Source organism: Strix aluco, chromosome 4 (genome assembly GCF_031877795.1).
Source record: "Strix aluco isolate bStrAlu1 chromosome 4, bStrAlu1.hap1, whole genome shotgun sequence".
In the NCBI taxonomy this organism is placed as follows: Eukaryota; Metazoa; Chordata; class Aves; order Strigiformes; family Strigidae; genus Strix; species Strix aluco.
The window spans coordinates 36,194,350-36,213,502 of NC_133934.1; the positions used below are offsets into that span (position 1 = coordinate 36,194,350).

The 19,153-nt window shown below is 39.4% G+C and overlaps 1 protein-coding gene across 7 annotated transcripts in view; it reads left to right on the forward strand.

Annotated features, from left to right (window-relative positions):
• Nucleotides 1–266: 266 nt before the first annotated feature.
• Nucleotides 267–19,153, forward strand: part of SORBS2 (sorbin and SH3 domain containing 2) — a 172,324-nt gene continuing 153,437 nt past the window's right edge. For 5 of the 7 annotated variants that reach the window (XM_074822702.1, XM_074822707.1, XM_074822704.1 and 2 more), the window contains exon 1: nucleotides 267–563. The gene's annotated coding sequence lies outside the window, so the exon portion shown is untranslated. The remainder of the gene's footprint in view (nucleotides 564–19,153) is intronic. The other 2 variants (XM_074822711.1, XM_074822712.1) reach the window with 2 other exon arrangements.

Consider the following 19,153-nt stretch of genomic DNA (forward strand, 5'->3'; position numbering starts at 1 on the left):
AACACTGGGATTAATTGTGATAACGTTAGGCTTAGCTTTTTGTAAATGAGTTGGGGGTTTGGGCTTCAGTGTTGGAAAACTAGCTGACCGTTGCATAATGGTTATCCCTGTTTTCCTAAATAAAGGATATTTGCCCCGAGTGCTTAGAGTGCGCCCTGTCAAATAATTTCTGCACGTAAGGCATCAAAAGAGCGTTTTCCTGTCCGTGTTCATACGGCAACTTGCAACCTGTGGGCCTGGGCCGCTTGCAGCGGGTGCTCCGGCCGTTCAGCTGCGCTCAGCCCCAGCGGGGAGCCCGGCCCGGGGGGAGCCGAGCCCAGCCCAGATGGCGCTGGGAAGGGGCGAGCGGCGGGGCCGGCCCAGTCGCCGCGGCGGCCAGGCGGCCCGGCTGTTGGCTGTTGCCATGGCTCCGGAAAGCCGGGGGAGCCCAATGAGCGCTCTGCGGCAGTGCTGAAAGGACCAGCCATTTTGCTTATGGGAAACAATGTGACATATTATGCTGTGCTTTACCGGGGAATAAACAAAAAATCTCGCCGGGGGAAACAGAAGAAACGAGCATATTAGTGAGTAACTGCAGTGGCTTAGCGTGCTTCCGAGCTGCCATTTTGACAAGCCGGTGACTGCCGTTCCTGCTCGCTGATCGGAGGAGGTGGAATGCAGGGTGATAATGCTGCCTATCTGCCGCTGTCAGGCAGCGGAGCGGGGTTTTGTCTTGTAAAGGCAAGGTTTCCCTGCAGTGTTATCTCAGCAGCTCGCTAGCAGCTCCCAGTGAAAGCCTGTGAGCCAGGAGCGGGGTGTTGCCGCTCTCGTGGGGGGCTGGCGGCGGGGACCAGGCGCTGCTGAGAAGGCAGGTGTGCGGCTGGGCTCGGCGGGGCGAGGCTCGGCGGGGCTGGGCTCGGCTCGGCTCGGCTCGGCGGGGCGCGGCGCGGCCGGGCCCCTCGGCGGGTTTACGCGCTGCCGCGACGGTTTAGCGGCCGGGCTTAGGAGCTTCTGCCGCCGGACTCCGCCACAAAGGGAAGCTGCTGTGAGGGTCGGCTTGTGTGAGAGAGGTACGGCTTTGCACGGACTATTCCCATTTCGCGAAACAAGACTGAGCAAAACTTCATGCAGGAAATAAGCTGCTTTAAGGCTCTCTGCGTTTAAAGGTTGACTTCGGTCCGTGGCTTGTTTAGAGCGCTTGCTGAATTAATTGACCTTTTTGCGTTTTCGTTAAACATTTCAGTGCCATGTTCCATATGGTTGCTGATTCAGAAGGATGTTTCCAACAGTTGATCAAACGTTATGCTTGCATTTTCTACCAAGAGCAAAGGGGGTTTTGTTTTGCAGTGTGCTTTTCACTACCACGATAGCATGGGTGAAATAAATCGTTGCAGAATTTGTGAACGTATTTGAAAAGCCTTACATCATGGAGTTCATCAGTAGTGCAATTCGTGCATTGTGTTCAGCCTCAATGTAACTAGATTTAAATTGTCCAACTGCTGCTGTGCAGTATGTAGGTCATAATAAAAAGCAGCTTTTTCACCAGCTTTCAATAGACTGCATGCCCCAGTGCTGTGGTTGATTAGTTTGTCGTACTTGTACTGGTAAGCGTAGTGGCATTACAGCCAGCTCACACCTCCTTTTTAAAGATATCGCACGTACCGTGCTAGACAGAGCACAACACACCCATTGTGTCCCTCCGTTTGGCGTTCAATAAAAGGAAGGAAACGAGCACTCCACATGGAGCACAAGCACGTTAATAGCACAAGACGGTTAAACTTTTATTGAACAATCTCAGTGATTCTGAGATAAGCTAGAGAAGGCAGTGAAAATAAAAACATGACAAATGTAAGGGAATAATTGAAATGGGAGAGGTCTTCTAATTGGACTATATGTTAATGCTGTAGATTTTCAGTGCAGAATGAACTGTTCTGAATAGTTACTAATCACGACACATCTGATTTAGAGATGAAAACTGTCGTTAGACCTAGGTAAATAGAATCGCAGTCCCTCAGTACAGATAACGTTTGTACTAAAAGTAGCATTTTATGAACTACCAACTGTATTCTCACTGAGTAATACAATTTCTGATTTAGCTAATACTGAAATGCGTTAAAGTATTCTGACAACTGAACCAAATATTCTGATTCACCTTGCATCTATAGAAAATGAAATTATATTTTGGTCTTAGCTCTTATTTAATAATTATGTGGATATAAATCACACTGAGCCATTTGTTTGGACAGTTGAGTGGGCATGAAATCAAGAATTTGGGGTCTGATATCTTTATAGTTAAATTAGTAACCAGTGCTCTGTAATTAGGAGCCAAATTCCAATGTGTTACTTCTGTATATATATATATTCTGCAGAGGTATTTGGACAAGCATGTTAAGCAGCTATCCCCCAAATGAGACGTTGCATTTGGAAACAGCAGTATATAGATGGATTGCTACTATGCATCTTCTCCATTAGAAAAGCTCCATCTTACTTGAATCATTCCAGGATTTTGTTGTTCGGTGAATGCACAGCCCAACTTCTTTTTCTATACCTCTATGTAGGGGTCACATAATAAGTTGCTTAGAGAACTGCTTTCATGTGTGTTCTATAAAGTGGAATGTGCATTTACAGCGTGGTACTACATGAATATTTATGATTGAGTCTGTGTAATTATGATGAAAATTATAAACAAGCAGAGCTGGTATTTCCTTTAAGGTGTTTGTAAGCCTTTAACAAAGAGACAGATAGCTTTTGTTATAAGAAATATGGATATGTCAGTATGCAAAAAGTGAAGGATCTTGTAGTTCAAGGTGGACATAATCTCACCATGAAGAATTTACGGTGTAAGAAAACAACTGAAGACTAGCTATGACTAATCACTAACCTGTGTGCACTCATTAGGTGCTGATAGATGCACCTTATTAGTCTCTATTATTTAAAGCAATATTCTGTACTTTCTATTCTGCTTTTCTCCCTTTGTCTTTTTCTCATATCAATTCCCAGCTTCCTTCTGTTTCCTTATTGTCTCTTTGGCAACATCTGATCCCCTCAGAGCTATTTGTAAATCAAATCAGTGACTGTCATTAATGGCCATGGAGGTGCTGCAATAGAATCTGGTGTGGAGGAAGAATTTAAATGAGTTAGAGGTAAGAAACCACAACTAAGTAAAGAGTGTATCCAGTATGAACTAATTCCACATAATGTAAGGTATAAAGGTGTAGAATTGGGTCTCTGATGTAGAAATCAAATGGGCATGAAGGGAGAGTGACATTTTTCAGCTTATGATAAACTGAAGTGTACTTATGAACAGAAGGTTTACAAGAAGACCTCGACAATAATATGACACAAGCCAAATTGGGTGGTTTTGGATTGGAAGGTGTGACATCAAGTTCTAATTTGAAGTCTAGAAGTTTTTCAGGTTTCAGTGGAGCCACAGTTTCTATCCAAGAGATTATTATATATGATTTGAAAGTCTAGGTTATGCAAAGTCAGGCTCTCTCTTGGTCAGCAGTGATGTAAATAACATCAGCTGTCCTGCTTTAACACTACAGTCGCTTCAAACATTTTTTTTAGACAGATGACCTTCAAAGGTGACTCTCGGCCTATGTGTTGTGCTCAAACAGGGTACCAACAAAGCAAAAGCAGGTAAATGAATCCTGAAATGCAGTATCATAGTAGCAGGTGCAAATAGTAATAGAAATAAGGGAACAGAATGACCAAAGGTAGAGTCAAGTGGTGTAACAGTGTTTTGGTATGTTGTTTGTTTAAAATAATCAGCTTTGAGCAAACAGTGATAAGCATGAAACAACCATGCCGTCTGTGGAGCACAATAACCTTATGAGAGAGCTAGTGTGGGAATGTGTTATCTACCCTCAGCCTATGGACTAGTCTCTGTATACTTACCTATATGACCAACCTGTGAGTAACAATACAGATGGCATGTGCCCAGGGAACACACTCAGATATCGAATTAGGGTACGTTGTATAATGTTACACTGTGGAACGGCTGAATGTCACTTCTGTATCGGGAGGATCAGGTATTGAATGTAATACACCAATGAAGAGGTTGCATCTGGAGCAGGCAAATTGCAGCATATGTGACCTTGGAACAATATTTCTGCTCCAGCAAGGCTGTCTGCACAAACATGGAAATAAAAGTTGACAATTCCTGCTTGTTTGTAAACTAGAATTTTGCAAATGTATGCTTTGGTATTTATTGTGTCCTACTATGATATTGATCCTTTCCCATGTCATCATTTCAGTACTGCATTAAGCATGTTACTCATTGCCAGTTTTTATTATTTCTTTACTGTTGGATGTAGTGTATAGCTTCCTATTTGAGAGATGACTGTACCATAGATATTCTTCTTTGTTCATTTTTCTTCAAATAGTGTAGTGTCTTTTCATGAAAGTGTTTTAACAAAGGTTGACCTTTCTGAAATTATGAAGCATCTTAACATTCTAGGGCTAAAACAAAACCAAAAAGACTTTCAAAGGCACTGAGGTAATGAAAAACTTCATGTGTTGGAGGGAGAAGGGAGAGAAGTAAATACTTAAAAGAGCAGCATGTACCTTCGCGTAAAGGCATGCTGGATGACCACACTCTAGATCTACTCCTGCTTTCAGTTTTTTTGAAGCATGAAATGTATTTTTCTGTTCAGATGTGTTGTTCCATACCAGTGATACATCATAGCTAATGCTGATGTAAAGCAGGAGATTCCAAAGATGGAGCCTTTTCTTCTGTTATTTCTAACTTCTTTCCCTAAATAGATTGATTTTTTTCATCTTTCTGTACTGAATAAAGATAGTGTTCTGATTCATCCACCCTTAAAAACCTCACCAACCACCACCAGGGGCTTGAATAGCACAGATGTCGTTCTGTGTTCTCAAGTAACCTGAGTAACATAGTACACTTTTTTAAGAGTTGATTCTGAAGATCCCAAGACTCAAATGATGGGGGAAAAGCAACCCTTCATCCTCTCAATCTTTACTATGCTCAAACTATACAGTAAATTTTTCCTTAGCTTTTTCAGAAAGTAACTATTAAATAACTCTGAGGCATAGAATAATGAAAGCTTTACTTATTTTTAGGGCACTTGTCTTGCATTTTATACACAGGTATTAAAGCAGTATATAGCTGAACTGTTTGATTGGTGACTAAAGCTATCCCTAATTTAGCAGCAGTTGCTGATTAGCTAAATTTGTCCATGAGCATACTGATTTTACCCTTTTGCTTCTTCAGGACCCAAAAGAAAAGGTAAGGATACTTGAGGAAATCCAAGGGAAATGTAACTACAGTAACTGTAGTTCTCATAGCTGAAAATTGAATTCATCAAGGCTTAAAAACAGTAAAATACAGGGCTCCAATATGCGTAGTGGTTGCCTTAGAGGACCAAGGGTGACCCCCCCCGTCCCCTTCCTCCTTTTTCCCAGCTTTATACTTGAGCAGACGTCATATGGTCTGGAATATCCCTTTGGTCAGTTCAGGTCAGCTGTCCTGGTTGTGTCCCCTCCCAAGATCTTGCCCACCCCGTCCCATTAGGGGGGAAAAATGCTGGAAAGAGCCTTGGTGCTGTGTAAGCACTACTCAGCAGTAGCCACAACACCAGTGTGTGATATCAACACCCTTCCAGCTCCCAACATAAAACACAGCACCATGAGGGCTGCTACAGGGGAAAACCAATTCCGGCTCAGCGAGACCCAGTACACATCAATAGGTAAGGTCCCAGCTCAACTGCAGCAAGACTGAAAGGTAGTTGTAATGCTTCCTAAGAGGCTTAGGGTCGGATGGTGTAGCCCGTGATGAGAAGGAGTAGGGACTGTGTCAAGAGCAGGACAGCCGTAGTGTTCTTTTTGGCACGTTGCCATATTGTCTGGGGACTCCTTAACTGGAGCCTGAATGTAAAGCTTCATCACCACAGTGGACCTTGAATGTTACCATGTTTAATAAAGCCACGTATTTCTCAGTGGGATAGACACGAGTGTGTGAATCCACAAAAAGCACAGTGTGCCACTTTACAAAAAGGCATAGATATTACTTAAAGATCATGTCAGTAGTGATGAAGGTGCAGAAGATGTAACAAGTTTTCCTATGTCAAAAAGTTATAAATATTTGTTCCTGATGTAAGAATTTGCAAGACAAATTAGCTAATTCGGAGATCTGATGGGTGTTCTAGATGAAATAGTGAACGGTCTCTAGATTTAGTACTAAGGAATGCCAATAAAAGAATAGAAATAGGGATTTCTGAAATGTAAATTGTAGAAGAGATATTAATGCTTGAGTTTATTATATATAGAAAAGTCAGACTCAGTTATGAAAGCAGAGTGGTCAGACTTGCATTTTCACTATGATTAATGAAATTAAGTGCAAAAGCAGAGTAGCCTAGACCACAAAAACTGTAAAAGTACAAATTTCAGTTCATAACAGTTAGGATTAAGACTGCTTTTGGTCTTTTGGAATAAAATGCAAATATAAATAAAACATCTCATGGTTGTTTACACCTGATCTCATAAACTGTTCTGAATCTGACTAGAACAAGGATATCCAGTAGGACTGACTTCCCAAGAGCTAACACTTTGCCAAAGTTTAGTTTTAGTAAATGAGAGGAGGGCAGCTGTCCATGATTCAGTTATCTGGATGAATTCCAATGTCTGAAAAATGCATGCAGTAGAAATCACATGTTACTACAGTGGTCTCTGGTTATACGAACAGTATTTTGACTATTTGAAGTGACCACAAGGGAAAAGTAGTGATTCAGGGCAATAGAACAAAGTGTGGGGTAGGCAGTTAAATTGAATGCTTGAATGTTGTTTGTCTTTGTTCATTTTCTCTTAATATTGAAAAATTAGACACAATTATGAAGCCAAAAATAATTCCGTTTTTGTAAGCATACACATAATCTGAAATCAAGATAATATTGGCACCAAGTTTTCAAGCAGGTGCAAAATGACATTTGTGAGGTACTAAATGGCTATTTCTCACTGAATTTCATGTTCATTTGAGAACCTCAGATTCTCTATTCTGTTACACAAACAATGAGAGCTTTTGTAGTTCCTTGAACTATGATAAATAAGGACAAATAAGTAATTGGTATGAGGTGATTATTGATAGGTGAGAATTACAAAGTATTTTAGGAAGGTTATTTAGTAAATCTCTACCACAGAAGTTTTGCTCCCTCCAATGAAACAGCCAGCATGGGCCATCTTAAGTGGTGGGTTAATGGATTAGATGGCCCCACTTTTGGCTTGGTATTTCAGCTGCTGTTTTTAAACATCATGAGACATCTGTGGAAGTTTTGAATATCAAAAAGACACTAACTTTCAAGGCAATCTGAAACTGCAGTGATTGGCCTAGATAAAGTATATAATAAATAATTAGCTTCTGAACATAGAGGTCACACTACTGACTTCTGTGTGTTTTGTGCTTTACACTTTTTAATCTTAAGCAGCTATTGTCTTGATTTAGGCATCAACCCTGTATTTTTTTCCTACTAATAGTAAAGGTTTTAAACAAGCAAGCAGTAGCAACCCAAAGGGGTGCCGGTGCAGAACAGTATGTATCAAAGTCATATACCGATCATGTACATCACACTGCTTCTTCTAGCCAGTTATGCATTTTGCACATTTTAATAACCAAGTTCTGACAGAAGCCAGCAGTTGCCAGCACATTTTTTATTTAATTTAATTTCTAGTGAATTTCTAGTGAACAGGGAACTCTAAGCAGTGACATTCTCCCAGATAATCAAATTCATAGTAATTGCACTGGTTTTCTTCTGACAAAATCTGTATTTTTTTAGGAATCTTGAAGAAATAATAATTTCAGTGTGACTGATGCAATCAAATGGTTTACTTTGAATAAGTAAAATATAAAAGAGGCTAATCAAATCGAGTGCTGCTGTATGAGACCTAAGTGAGATGCTGACAGTTTTGACAGTGGAATAAAGACGAAACCAAAGACTTTGTTTTGACATACGTGCAGATAATCAGGCAAATTCAAGTCTTTTAACAGACCTCTTCTATAAGGGTCACTTTACAGATACAGATCATGTAATTTGAGCTTTGCAGATTATCATTCTACTTTTAAACAAGTACAAGAGAGGTCTTTAATTCCTTATTTGCATAGCTGTAGATTTTCACGTTCACATGCTTTGCCAGTGGCATTTGATTCACAGATGACTGATTTATGGTCTTGAGCAAAGGCCAGATTCAGGACACACTTTGTCAGGACTGCAAACTCTACAAAAATTTTTGGAAGTCTGCACCTGTTCTGGTTAACATACTATAGCGAAGAATTAGGAGGATGCCTTCCAGCTTGAGGCAATAGTTTTCTTATGAGCAAGGCAAAAATAATTGCAGAGATGTTATGCTAAATTAATCCAGGTGTGAATTTGTTTTCTTCTTGTAATATTTATTGGTGTAATTATCTTAAACATAATTCTCTAAAATCAGTCACTGCTTAGCTAAAAACCACAAATGAAAATCAGCATGTCAATATGACTAAGAGCTACAAAAAGTACAACAGCAAATAGATGTTACACTATTTGTATGTAGATGCATTCCACTTTCACTTCTGGCATTCGCTCTCTGTATCATTAGCCATCAGGAGAGGAAGGGCAGATGAATTATTTCCTGAGGAATGGATAAAAAGACTGTCATCTGAGTTGCTATTTGAAAGGAAACTCTTGTGTTTAAGTAATTGTTTCTATCAATATTAAGTCATCACCATGCAAAGAAAGGATTGAGGTCAAGTTCTCTTTGCAATAGGTGATGAGCATAAAAGATGGAACGCACTTGATTGCAAAGGTAAACTGAAGAGCAGGTTTATTAACAGGTGGCTTTGACCACTACCTGACCATGATACCTGACCATGTGGTTTCATGACTTCCTATAGCAGAAATGAAAATTTAAAAGGAATTTGAGGAAAAAGCAAATGGTGGCTTTGTAGATACACTTGGGAAGCGTTCTTATGATAAAAGGCTACTCCTTCTTGTGAATGGGTGAAATGTATGTGGGAAAATCTGACTAGATACTGTCCAAAATTGTGATGAAAGTTTTGGGAGTTGGAAGAGGAGACGGGAGGAGGATTTTGAAGTTCTTGAAAAGGAAGAGGAGAAAGTTGTAATTGCTGCAGTGAGAAGACAAGGAGCCAGTAGTATGTGCCCACTGTTCTGGGGCAGGGGTGAGTACGATGGCTTCAAAGCAAAAAACCAGACTGGTCTCATGGGGTGCATTTTGCATAGATCAGAAAGCGTTACCTGAAATGGCGGGCCCAGGTACTGTAGTTAAATTGTGTGATGACAGAGACCTAAACAGTAGTGTTCCTGATGAGGGACCAAAAAAACCCAATTTAAGACCAGACTTCAAAAATGCTGTGGAGAAATCAGTCCTCAGGGGAAAAGCTACAACACAGTGTTTAGGAGAGCAAAGGGGAAGCATGTATGGGGAAAAATGAGCCAGGTCCTTGAGGAATTCATATGCTTGAATATCCAAGGTGTTTTGCGTTTAAAAAAAGTCATTATATTTGCATTCTAGTCAAATTTCTAACCTATACACAGTGTGCCAGGGCATCCCACATGTTTTAAATCTTCATACGTACACTTAGGAATTCCAATCCCAATTTAGGTTTGAAAACAAATTGATCCCCTTCTGTGGTTTTATTCTGTGTGTTGCATTTTATTCTTGGAAAACCCAAATGGTCAAGTCTTGACTGTTCATAAGCACTTTAGATGAAGCATTAGAAGTTTGGCCCACGTTTTCAAATAGTTAGTTTTGTGGATTTCCATTATGGAAATGGGATTCTCTTCAGCTGTCCTCCACCAGCAATGGAATAATGCGATACTGAGGATAGGGGTCAGGCAGTAGATAGTTTGGAGGCAAGCATAACACTTCATAAAAGAAGATGCTGTGGTGCTCAGTTTGGCTGACTATTGTAAAAGAGGAAAGTTGATTTTCTGATTCTGAAGTCAGTACCCCAAACCATCTATGAAACAGCTATTTACACTCTGAGCTATCTGTTCCTTCTGCTATGTCTGTATATTTGCTGACAATTCTGCACTCCAATTCCTGTCCATTGGTTTTGTACCAAATTATTTTAACAGGGGCAAATTGTGTTGGAATGTTAGTGGGATATCTTTTGTGTTTTGGTTTATATACACCTGTATATTAGGATTGCAGATTCTTTCTGGAAGGTGTCCTCAGTGACTCAGTGCATGTACTTGGTTTTCAAATTATCAGCTGAGATGGTAGTTTAAAGGTGGCTTGAGTTCAAACATGGTTTAAAATAATGATTATATTGCAAGCTTTCTTGTGTGTTAGTCCTCTTGGAAATCTATAACTCTACTGTCATCTTCAGTATTGTATAAATTTTAGTTATACTTCTATGGATTTTATGTTCCAGTATGTTTAGGAGCAGCTTCTCTATGTTCATTAAAAGTGTGGGTTTTTTTCTGAACCAATTGCAGATAATACTGTTAAATTTCACATTCAATACCTGAAATTTTTAAAAGATTCTGATTATATAGGTATATTAAGTCTTCCTAAAAGAAGCCACTCCTTTTGTTATTGAATTTGTTTTCTCTAGTGTTGACATGTGGATAGTTTTTACTGAGGAGCTTTCTAAAGAGCTAAAAGGATTTTTAGCTCTTTGGTGCCCAAAAGCAAATAGTTTTGTTAACAAACTTTTTTAGGGATAAGTTTGAAACTATACTCTGAGACCCCTACTCCCTTTCGGTGGGTACAGTATATGACTAAAATTTCTACACTTAGATTTGCAAAATTCTGAAACCTAATTTCTTCTTTCTCATAATCCTAAATTAGTATCTCCTGCTGCAAGTGCTGAAATTAAGAACTGAGTTTAGGCTTGTAAGAATCTAGTCTGAATAAGACTCTTAAAAGCAAAGTCATGACTTCAAGGTAGTTGTTCTTCTGTGACTTACCTCAAACCTGGGTGTATATAATATTCTTTCCAAAGACACATCCTAAACAAGGAACTTAGACTTATGTTTAAGAGGACAGAGATTAGTTTAGCAAAATGAAGCTTTCAGATGAAATTACTATAGACTATGGTATTTTCAGAAGCTCTTGTTGGTCTGTGTTCTCCCTTTGGAGGCAATGATAGAAGTCCTTCATTAAAAATAGTTTTAGGAAATGAGTGCTTTTACAGCACCACTGAAAAGGCCTTAGTATCCAGCTTTTTAGTATTCTAGTTTTAGGTTCAGCCCAAAATGCCTAGTAAATGCCTTTCAGAGAACACTGGAAAGATTTAAATAAAAGATTAAAAAAAAGTGTTGCAGTTGTGTTTATTTCTGTCCCTTGAAATAATGGTTATTTTTTTAATTCACATAGGCATTTAAGTCTTATTAGTAGGATCTGTGCTGAAAAGGTTGGCACCATCTGAATTAATCTGCTGCTTTTATTTATGGTATATTTATTACTGGAAATGCCTTTACATGTGTATATAGACACATATTATATTATTTTTTTGATGTCTTGGTAGATACGTAATTAGTTCTGCCTCCTAAAACTTGATGAACATCAAGTTACTTTCAAATTATGCTGTGCATTTCAAGCTGGGATCCTATAAATGCTACCCAGACTTGAAAAATGGGGTCAGTGTGGTTTTGGTGTTTTATCATGCTTAACTTCCTGTGCTATGTGTATCATATGCACCTGGAAGTTTAAAATTTCACCATCTGAATCAAGGTAAGGGGTCACCTTCATTTCATGAAGAGGATGAATCAGATATTGTGTTGTCATTACAAAGGCAGTAATGTTTCAATATTGTAGCATAAAAAGATTTCGTATGTTGACTTCTTTAGGTATGGATCACATGACAGCACAGAGTTTTGTTTATATTTTAATGCTATTTCTATTTTTAAAAGTACTATAAAAATGGTTTGAAGTACTCAACTTAAGGACAGTTTAGACTTTGATCTTGACTTACATGTTTCTAGTTCATGCACCAGTCTATTGTAGGGTGATTTTGTTATAAATAACAAAAAGCTGTGCACATATTATGTAAAACTATTAGTGATTTCCCCCACTCTCTTGTTGTACTCTGGTTTCAAACTCTGGTCTTCAGATAACTGTCAATCATATATCATTTCTTTTCACCCTGCTGATCAGAATGCAAAGGCTAAAAAATTAACATTAAATGTTTTTCTAACGTTTTCCTTATGAGCAATTTGTTTAACTGCTGTAAGAATCAAATGTGTGTGAGCTTAAACTGCATGTCAGTAGATTTGTAGCAGAAGGCAATGCAAGGAGCTTAATGTGTTTTGGATGCTAAATTTGTAACAATTAAACTTCTGCTAAGATATGTCTAATATGTTTGCGTTTGATGTTTTTATGTACAATACTGTAATTTGACAACATTTTTATCTCTACGTTCTCTTTTAGGAGGTAAGATAGAAAACTGGGATGGTGAACTATCCTGTATAAACTTACTAGAGAAAATTTACCTTTCAACTTCTCAATTTTGCTTTTCCATATATGTAAAACTTTCAAGCCGTTTAGGAAGCAGAGGGTACCAGAAGTCATTGACTTCATCCTTTAGTTTTCTTAAGTGTAAACGTTCATTTGTCCATTGTTGCTTGTAGTGATCTTTGTCTAAGGGTTGGAATTGAGAATTTCTGTTTTGAACTGGACCAAGCTGATAAAAAATTAAAAAGCCTTGAGGTAAAAAAGGGTCTTTTGAGCTTTTATTGTTAATAAGTGGATGGCTTTGAAAAACAGAGGATGTTAAAGTTCTGAGGAAGTAAACAATTTCTAGGAAGGGAAATCCGCCTTTTCATATGTTTATTTTTCAAAGAGAGGAAATTACCTAATAAGTGTAAAACTTCAGGGATGCAGAATGGAATATCTACTTCAAATTATACTACCTTTGACTTCCAGTTCTCACATATCTTAAGATCTGCCTGAACGTGATTGTGATGTTTTCATTTCTGCTTTTCAAGCTGCCTTCTATGTGACTTCAACTGCCATGAATTTAGGTTTATGATATGGACACAGGTGCTGCTTCCTTTATCCAATGTGCAAAATACATAGTCGTATTGTTCCAACTGTCAGCTTGTTGCTGTTTGAGAGTATTTTCGAGGACTTTTCTCTCCACCTTCCTAGTTGGCATTGGCCTTTGTTATATGAATAAGGATCTCTAAAAGGCCTGATTTTCATAAGTGTACACTGCATCTTTTGCAAAGTGTGTGTAGCCCTTCATCATTGTGTCATACTGGCTACCAAAAATGGAGATAGCAAGGAAGTCTTATTTTAGAATTGTGTCTGTAAACTGCCTTGTGGAAGAATTTTTCTATGCAGGGAGAAAACCTTTGGTGGAAAACATGACTGCAGTTTTGGATTTGTTATTAATTGATGATGTTCACTGATAAGCAATGGAAGTGTATTGATGGAGGAGAATTGGGAAATTGCTAAAAATCCTTTAAGTAATGTCACCCACAATGACTTCTGTCTTGTTGTCACTGCACTTGCCACTGAAAGGGGGCTCTAGTTCTGTTAGCTGAAAAATTATTTCCGGCCTGCAAAGAAGTCAATATAGGGCAATTAACTGGCAGTACAGCTGTAACATCCCGCATTGCCTTAAACACAGCAAGCATCAAGTGGGCTAGGGTATAGAGAACCCACTGGGGGCTGTTGGTGTTGTGCTATAACTTCACCTTTGGAAACTGAAGCACTTCCTAGAAGCAAAGTCCTCCTTTCCCTCCAAGCTACTAGTGTGAGGAACTGTCAAATCTGTGGGGAAATTATGATCTTCAGGAGTATAGAGATTTGAACAGGAAGGAACCAGTTTTCTGCTTTAGGGACTTCCTGTTAATCATGATACATCATATTGCAGAAGAGGAGATTGCCCGGGTGACTTGCCATGACCAAAGCAAGAAGCATCATTTAGCAGCTTCCTGCTGCTATATAATTCCATTTTTTTACTGTACTTAGGTAACTTACCTGTCCTCAAAGTTACAACAGTCTGTATTTGGATTATCTGGAAAGCAGCAGTTTCAATAATACTGCAATTGGTGTGTTAAGATTTTCAAATCCAACAAATCAGTTGCAAGTTTCTCCAGGGCATAAAACTTTCTTGTACAATTCTGAGCCAAATGTATGCAGTTAACAAGATACTGTAGCTTTGGCCTTTCAAGGCAGTATGAGCATGCTGCTATGTAATAACATCCAGTTGTATACATCCAGTGACAATACTGCTCTGGCCAGTTGCAGGTGAACTTACATGTTGAGTCCTTATAATTATCTACTGATACATAAGTGGGAAGGAAAACATGAGGCATCTACTGTCTGTATCTGTCTGGAAGTTACCAACACTTTGGTATGTGTTAAGGCTATTTTTGAGGTCATGCTCAATTTCATAAAGCCTTGAGAGCCTTGATGTTTCTAGCTAAGATAAAACATTGATGCTGATCACACTCTGATGCCCTGGGTTTTCCATTCTGGCTCTTGCAGCCCTAGAGCTTTTGAACTCTGCAGGAATCATAGTTTGTGCTGCATATCATTTATCTGTTGTCTTTATTGTGTAGCTCTAACTTTATAAATTAAGTCTGTGTCTGCTAATACTATGAAGCCACAAGCTTGACATGCCAGTTCTAGTTTGTTAGAAGTGAAAGGGTGAGAAGCAGCTTTACTGTGCCCACTGAGCTGATTTATAGAGAGTGGGTCCATGGAACCTTTAAAGAAAGCAGTGATTCAGCTCTACTCTTGGTGATTTCTAAGTTTGTAAAAGATTTTGAACAGAGTTCCAATCTAATGTAGTGTTTTCTTTAAGTCATATTACTTCCTTTAGTGTCATCTTTTGGCTAAGCCTCACTGATACCTGTGACTACTCTGCAGGCTCTGAAACTTGCTGTGCTGTCTGTGTGCCATGCAGTAAAAAGAAGGTGTAGGCTGGCACTTGGGCGGCTCTGTTCCTGCTTTGACTTGCTGTTTATGTTTGGAATTTGAGCTTGATTTGGTATATCTAAATCACCTGCACTGCTATCTTTCAGTCTTAAATTACACAAAAGGAGATTTTGGTTAGAGCTAGGAAAATAATGCTAAGGATAACTAAGTGCTGGAGTGTCTAAAGAAGTTGGGATATCTTTCTTGATGGATGCCTTCTGTAACAGACTGATCAAATGTTGATTTTGTTGTTATGAAGCAGATGAACAAGATGACCTGGAGAACCCTTCTCTTTGATATGAGGGATCGTAGAAGAACTGACTCACATTCAGTCTGCTGCTTCTGGTATTGCCCAAAGTCAGAATGGTTTGTGAATTCCTACAAGCTGACATGGTTTGGTTTGAAGCCAGATGTCTTTTCACACCCTTCATGAATAACCAGCCTGTCACTGCTATCCCATCAAAAATCCCTTCAGAATCAGTCTATAGAAACAACTTGTGCAAAGGCATAAGAATATGTGGTTTGGTGTTAAAGCATGTGGTCATAAGGAGAGTTCAAGTTGACTTCAAGTTCTGCGAGAAAGTGATGCAGGTAAAATCATAGACTAATAGAATGGTTTGAGTTGGAAAGGACCTTTAAAGGTCATCTAGTCCAACCCCCCTTCAATGAGCAGGCACTTCTTCCACTAGATCAGGTTGCTCAAAGCCCCATCCAACCTGACCTTGAATGTTTCCAGGGAGGGAGCATCTACCACCTCTCTGGGCAACCTGTTCCAGTGTTTTACCACCCTCATTGTAAAAAATTTCTTCTTTCTTTCTATTCTAAGTCTACCTTGGTTTAGTTTAAAACCATTACTCCTTGTCCTTTCACAACTGGCACTGCTAAAAAGTTTGTCCCCATCTTTCTCATAAGCCCCCTTTAAGTACTGAAAGGCTGCAATATGGTCTCCCTGGAACTTTCTCTTCTCCAGGCTGAACAACCCCAATTCTCTCAGCCTGTCCTCATAAGAACACCTGTTCCATCCCTCTGATCATTTTCATGGCCTTTCTCTGGACCCACTCCAAACAGGTCCATGTCTTTCCTGTGCTGAGGACTCCAGAGCTGGACACAGTACTCCAGGTGGGGTCTCACCAGAGCAGAGGGGGAAAATCACCTCCCTTGACCTGCTGGCCACACTTCTTTTTGTTCAGCCCAGGATATGGTTGACTTTCTGGGCTGCAAGTGCACATTGCTGGCTCCTGTCCAGCTTTTCATCCACCAGTACCCCCAAGCCCTTGGGCAAAAATACACTTTTAAGTCTTGGAGCTGCTGTATTTGCCAAGTAGCTTTGGTGCCCTCGGGCACGGCACACTTGGCCAGCTCTCTTGAGCAGCCCCTAGTGCATGGCAGACTCCACCTCTTGGGAACTGATGGTCAAGCATTCCTTATGATGTGTCAGATGACATGTTTTTCCAGTGATATATTCAGTAATGTCATTGTTGAAGGGGTTTGTGATACCCATGGTCTTGGTTAGGATAGTGGTCTCACGCTGGATCTGCATCAGCACCTTGCACTGATGGACGCAGTAACTCCTTTTCTGCTATTCTTACTGTGCTTGTAGCCCCTCTCAGGTTATCTGAAAAATATCAGACTCTGCCAGTATTAGCTTGTATTCTAAAATGCTGAAGTGTTACCTGCCCGTAGCTGGAAGCCTTCAAAGCTTTGCACAGCTGCTTATGTCTCTAGGTTGTGTTTTCAGTTAAGTGGATTATAGTAGCAAAATGGATAAACTGACAAAAGGAACATTTAAGGGAGGATGGTTCTCTAGGCTGCTTTTACCTGTTGTTTGACTTCTAGTGAGAGGTTTTGTACTCAGTTGAGGTGACAAGCATCATTCCCTTCGCCCTGGGGTTCAGTGCCTGAAAGCTTCAGCTGCAGTAGGTTTCTGTCCCCTACCTTCTATGCTATGAGTAGCAAAAAGTGTTAAAATTACTTGATTGGTAAAGCTAACAACTGTGTTTCATATAGGTCCCTTATTTTTTCTTTACTAAATTGACAGCTTAGCAAATTGGCTGAACACCACTGTGTTAATTATTGAGAAGCCTAAATTCCTTTGTGGATTTAGTCATGGTAATTGGAATAGAAACTCAATACAGAGTGTGGAGGAGTAAAGCTGGCCTGGCCATAACCTGGTGGTTTAAGAAAGAACAGGATGGCATTAGGCCTTGTGTACTCTGTAACACAAATCTTTGTGAAGGGAAAGGAGGGAACTGGGATTTGTGTTTCTTCTGTGAATGTCTTTTGCTTTGCATGGACCAGCTAGCTTGAGACTGAGCGCAGCATTTGTGCACAGGAGAATGCATGGCCTCACAGCCTAGTGATGGCAATTCTCCCTTGAGAAGTGGGCAGAGACTTATCCATGACTAACTCTTAGAAGGTGTTAATATTTCAGAGTATATTGTTCCGGTGTTAATATTTCAGAGTAACTGGAGAAGAGGCAGTCACTCAAATTTTCGTTTCTCCCAGGTAAATTCTCTTTATTAAGCTCTTGCTCTGTGAGCCACATGAAGTCTGTCATTACTCTATGAAAGATGGGCCAGTGTCCTCAGAAGGCCAGACAGTAGCTTGATGCTTAGTATTCTGTATCAGATAAGTGGGAGGTGTGACTGTAAATCCTTCTGGAAATTGAATCCAGGTTTTCAATATCTGTGGCAGATGTTTTAATGACCATCAGTAGAGTGTTTTTTAAAAAAAATAAAATCTGGTGGGGTACCATCTTCCACAGTTCTTATGAAGAGTGAAAATAACCTGAGAACATCTTATGGATGCTTGTGCCCCAGACACAAGGTTGATAAAACACGAGTTTATACATGACAGCTGTCACCAAAGTGATTTCGTCAATGTGAGACACTGCTTGCTTGGTCCAGCAGGAGAATTTTAGGTAACTGAGAACTTTACTGTTAAAAGGTACATAGATGCCTAGTAGTTTGGGTAAATGTAAAATGGGTATTTTAGAGATCGTCACTTTGGATTTGGGCTCAAAAATCCTTTTGAGCAGCTAGTTAAACACACACATTTGAGTTGGTAAGTCACAATGAGCATTGCAGGTTTAGAGTCCTAGCTTGTTTACATGTCTGAGGTATTAGGCTGTTAGGGAAACCCTGCTCCCTAATGCCCCCAGCACCCTCCCAAAAAAAACCCACAATCTTACACAGTGGTTGAACACATTCTAGCAGAAAATTAGTCTGAAAGACAAATAACCTTGTACAAAGTTCTTGAAACAATGGACTAGTAGTGTGTATCAAGAGCGAGATAAACAATAAGCTTCTGTTGTCCATTTCCTGAAAAGCCCTTTTCATACTGATTTCCCCATATGTTTTTAGCTGTTTACTCTTGGAATAGACAAAGTTAGTTTTACTAGCAAAATAGTGCTCTTAGAAGGCATATCATTCTCTTGGTCCAGTTTCATAGTGATAGCTGCGGTGACTGTAGTCACTTTTCACATCACTAGGAGGGCAGTTGTATGGTTTGCTGCCAGTTAAATGCAATTTGCGTAAGTATTGGAATTGCTTACAACAGATTACCAAGAGGCTCTACATATTTAGATAATATGCTTTTAATAGTTGGGGGTTTTTATATGCATGTGATTTCACTTCAGGCTTCAGAGTCTCCTTATGTTTTAATGTATTTATCTGGTGCTCAGTTAAAAATATTGTAATTTTTAAAGGTTTCTATATTATATAATCCTGTTATTAAACATATTAAAATATGCTCTTAAACATATTAAGAATTATAACCATTTCAGTGACTGACAAAATATTGGGTTTGAGTCCTCAGATATCAAACTGAACCTGCAGCAATGAAATTCAGTCCAGTTTTGCCAAAGGTGATTGGCAGAAAATCTGGTACTAGCCATCTTTCCAGCTTCTATTTAGAAAACAGATTAATTTTCCAGAGATGTGTTGTCTTGATAAGGATCTTATGTTGTTTATGTTGTTTTGGGTTTAGTATATTAGATCCCAAAAAAGCATAAAGAGGGTCACAAATTCGTAGATGCTGACTCTATATGAAAGCCTTTTACATCTTCAGAAACACTTAACCATAACGACAGTCAGTGACACTTTGTAGCTTTTGTAAAAGTTCTCAGATATATCAAGATTCCCGAAAAGCAAATTTTAAGTTGTATGGTAAACTCAGTTTACTGTGATGGCAGAGCTGCTTATTTACAAAGCATCTTTCACGACAAATCTGGCTAGGGGTTTCAGTCTTACATAATTATTTTTCTATCACTAGACAAAATTTT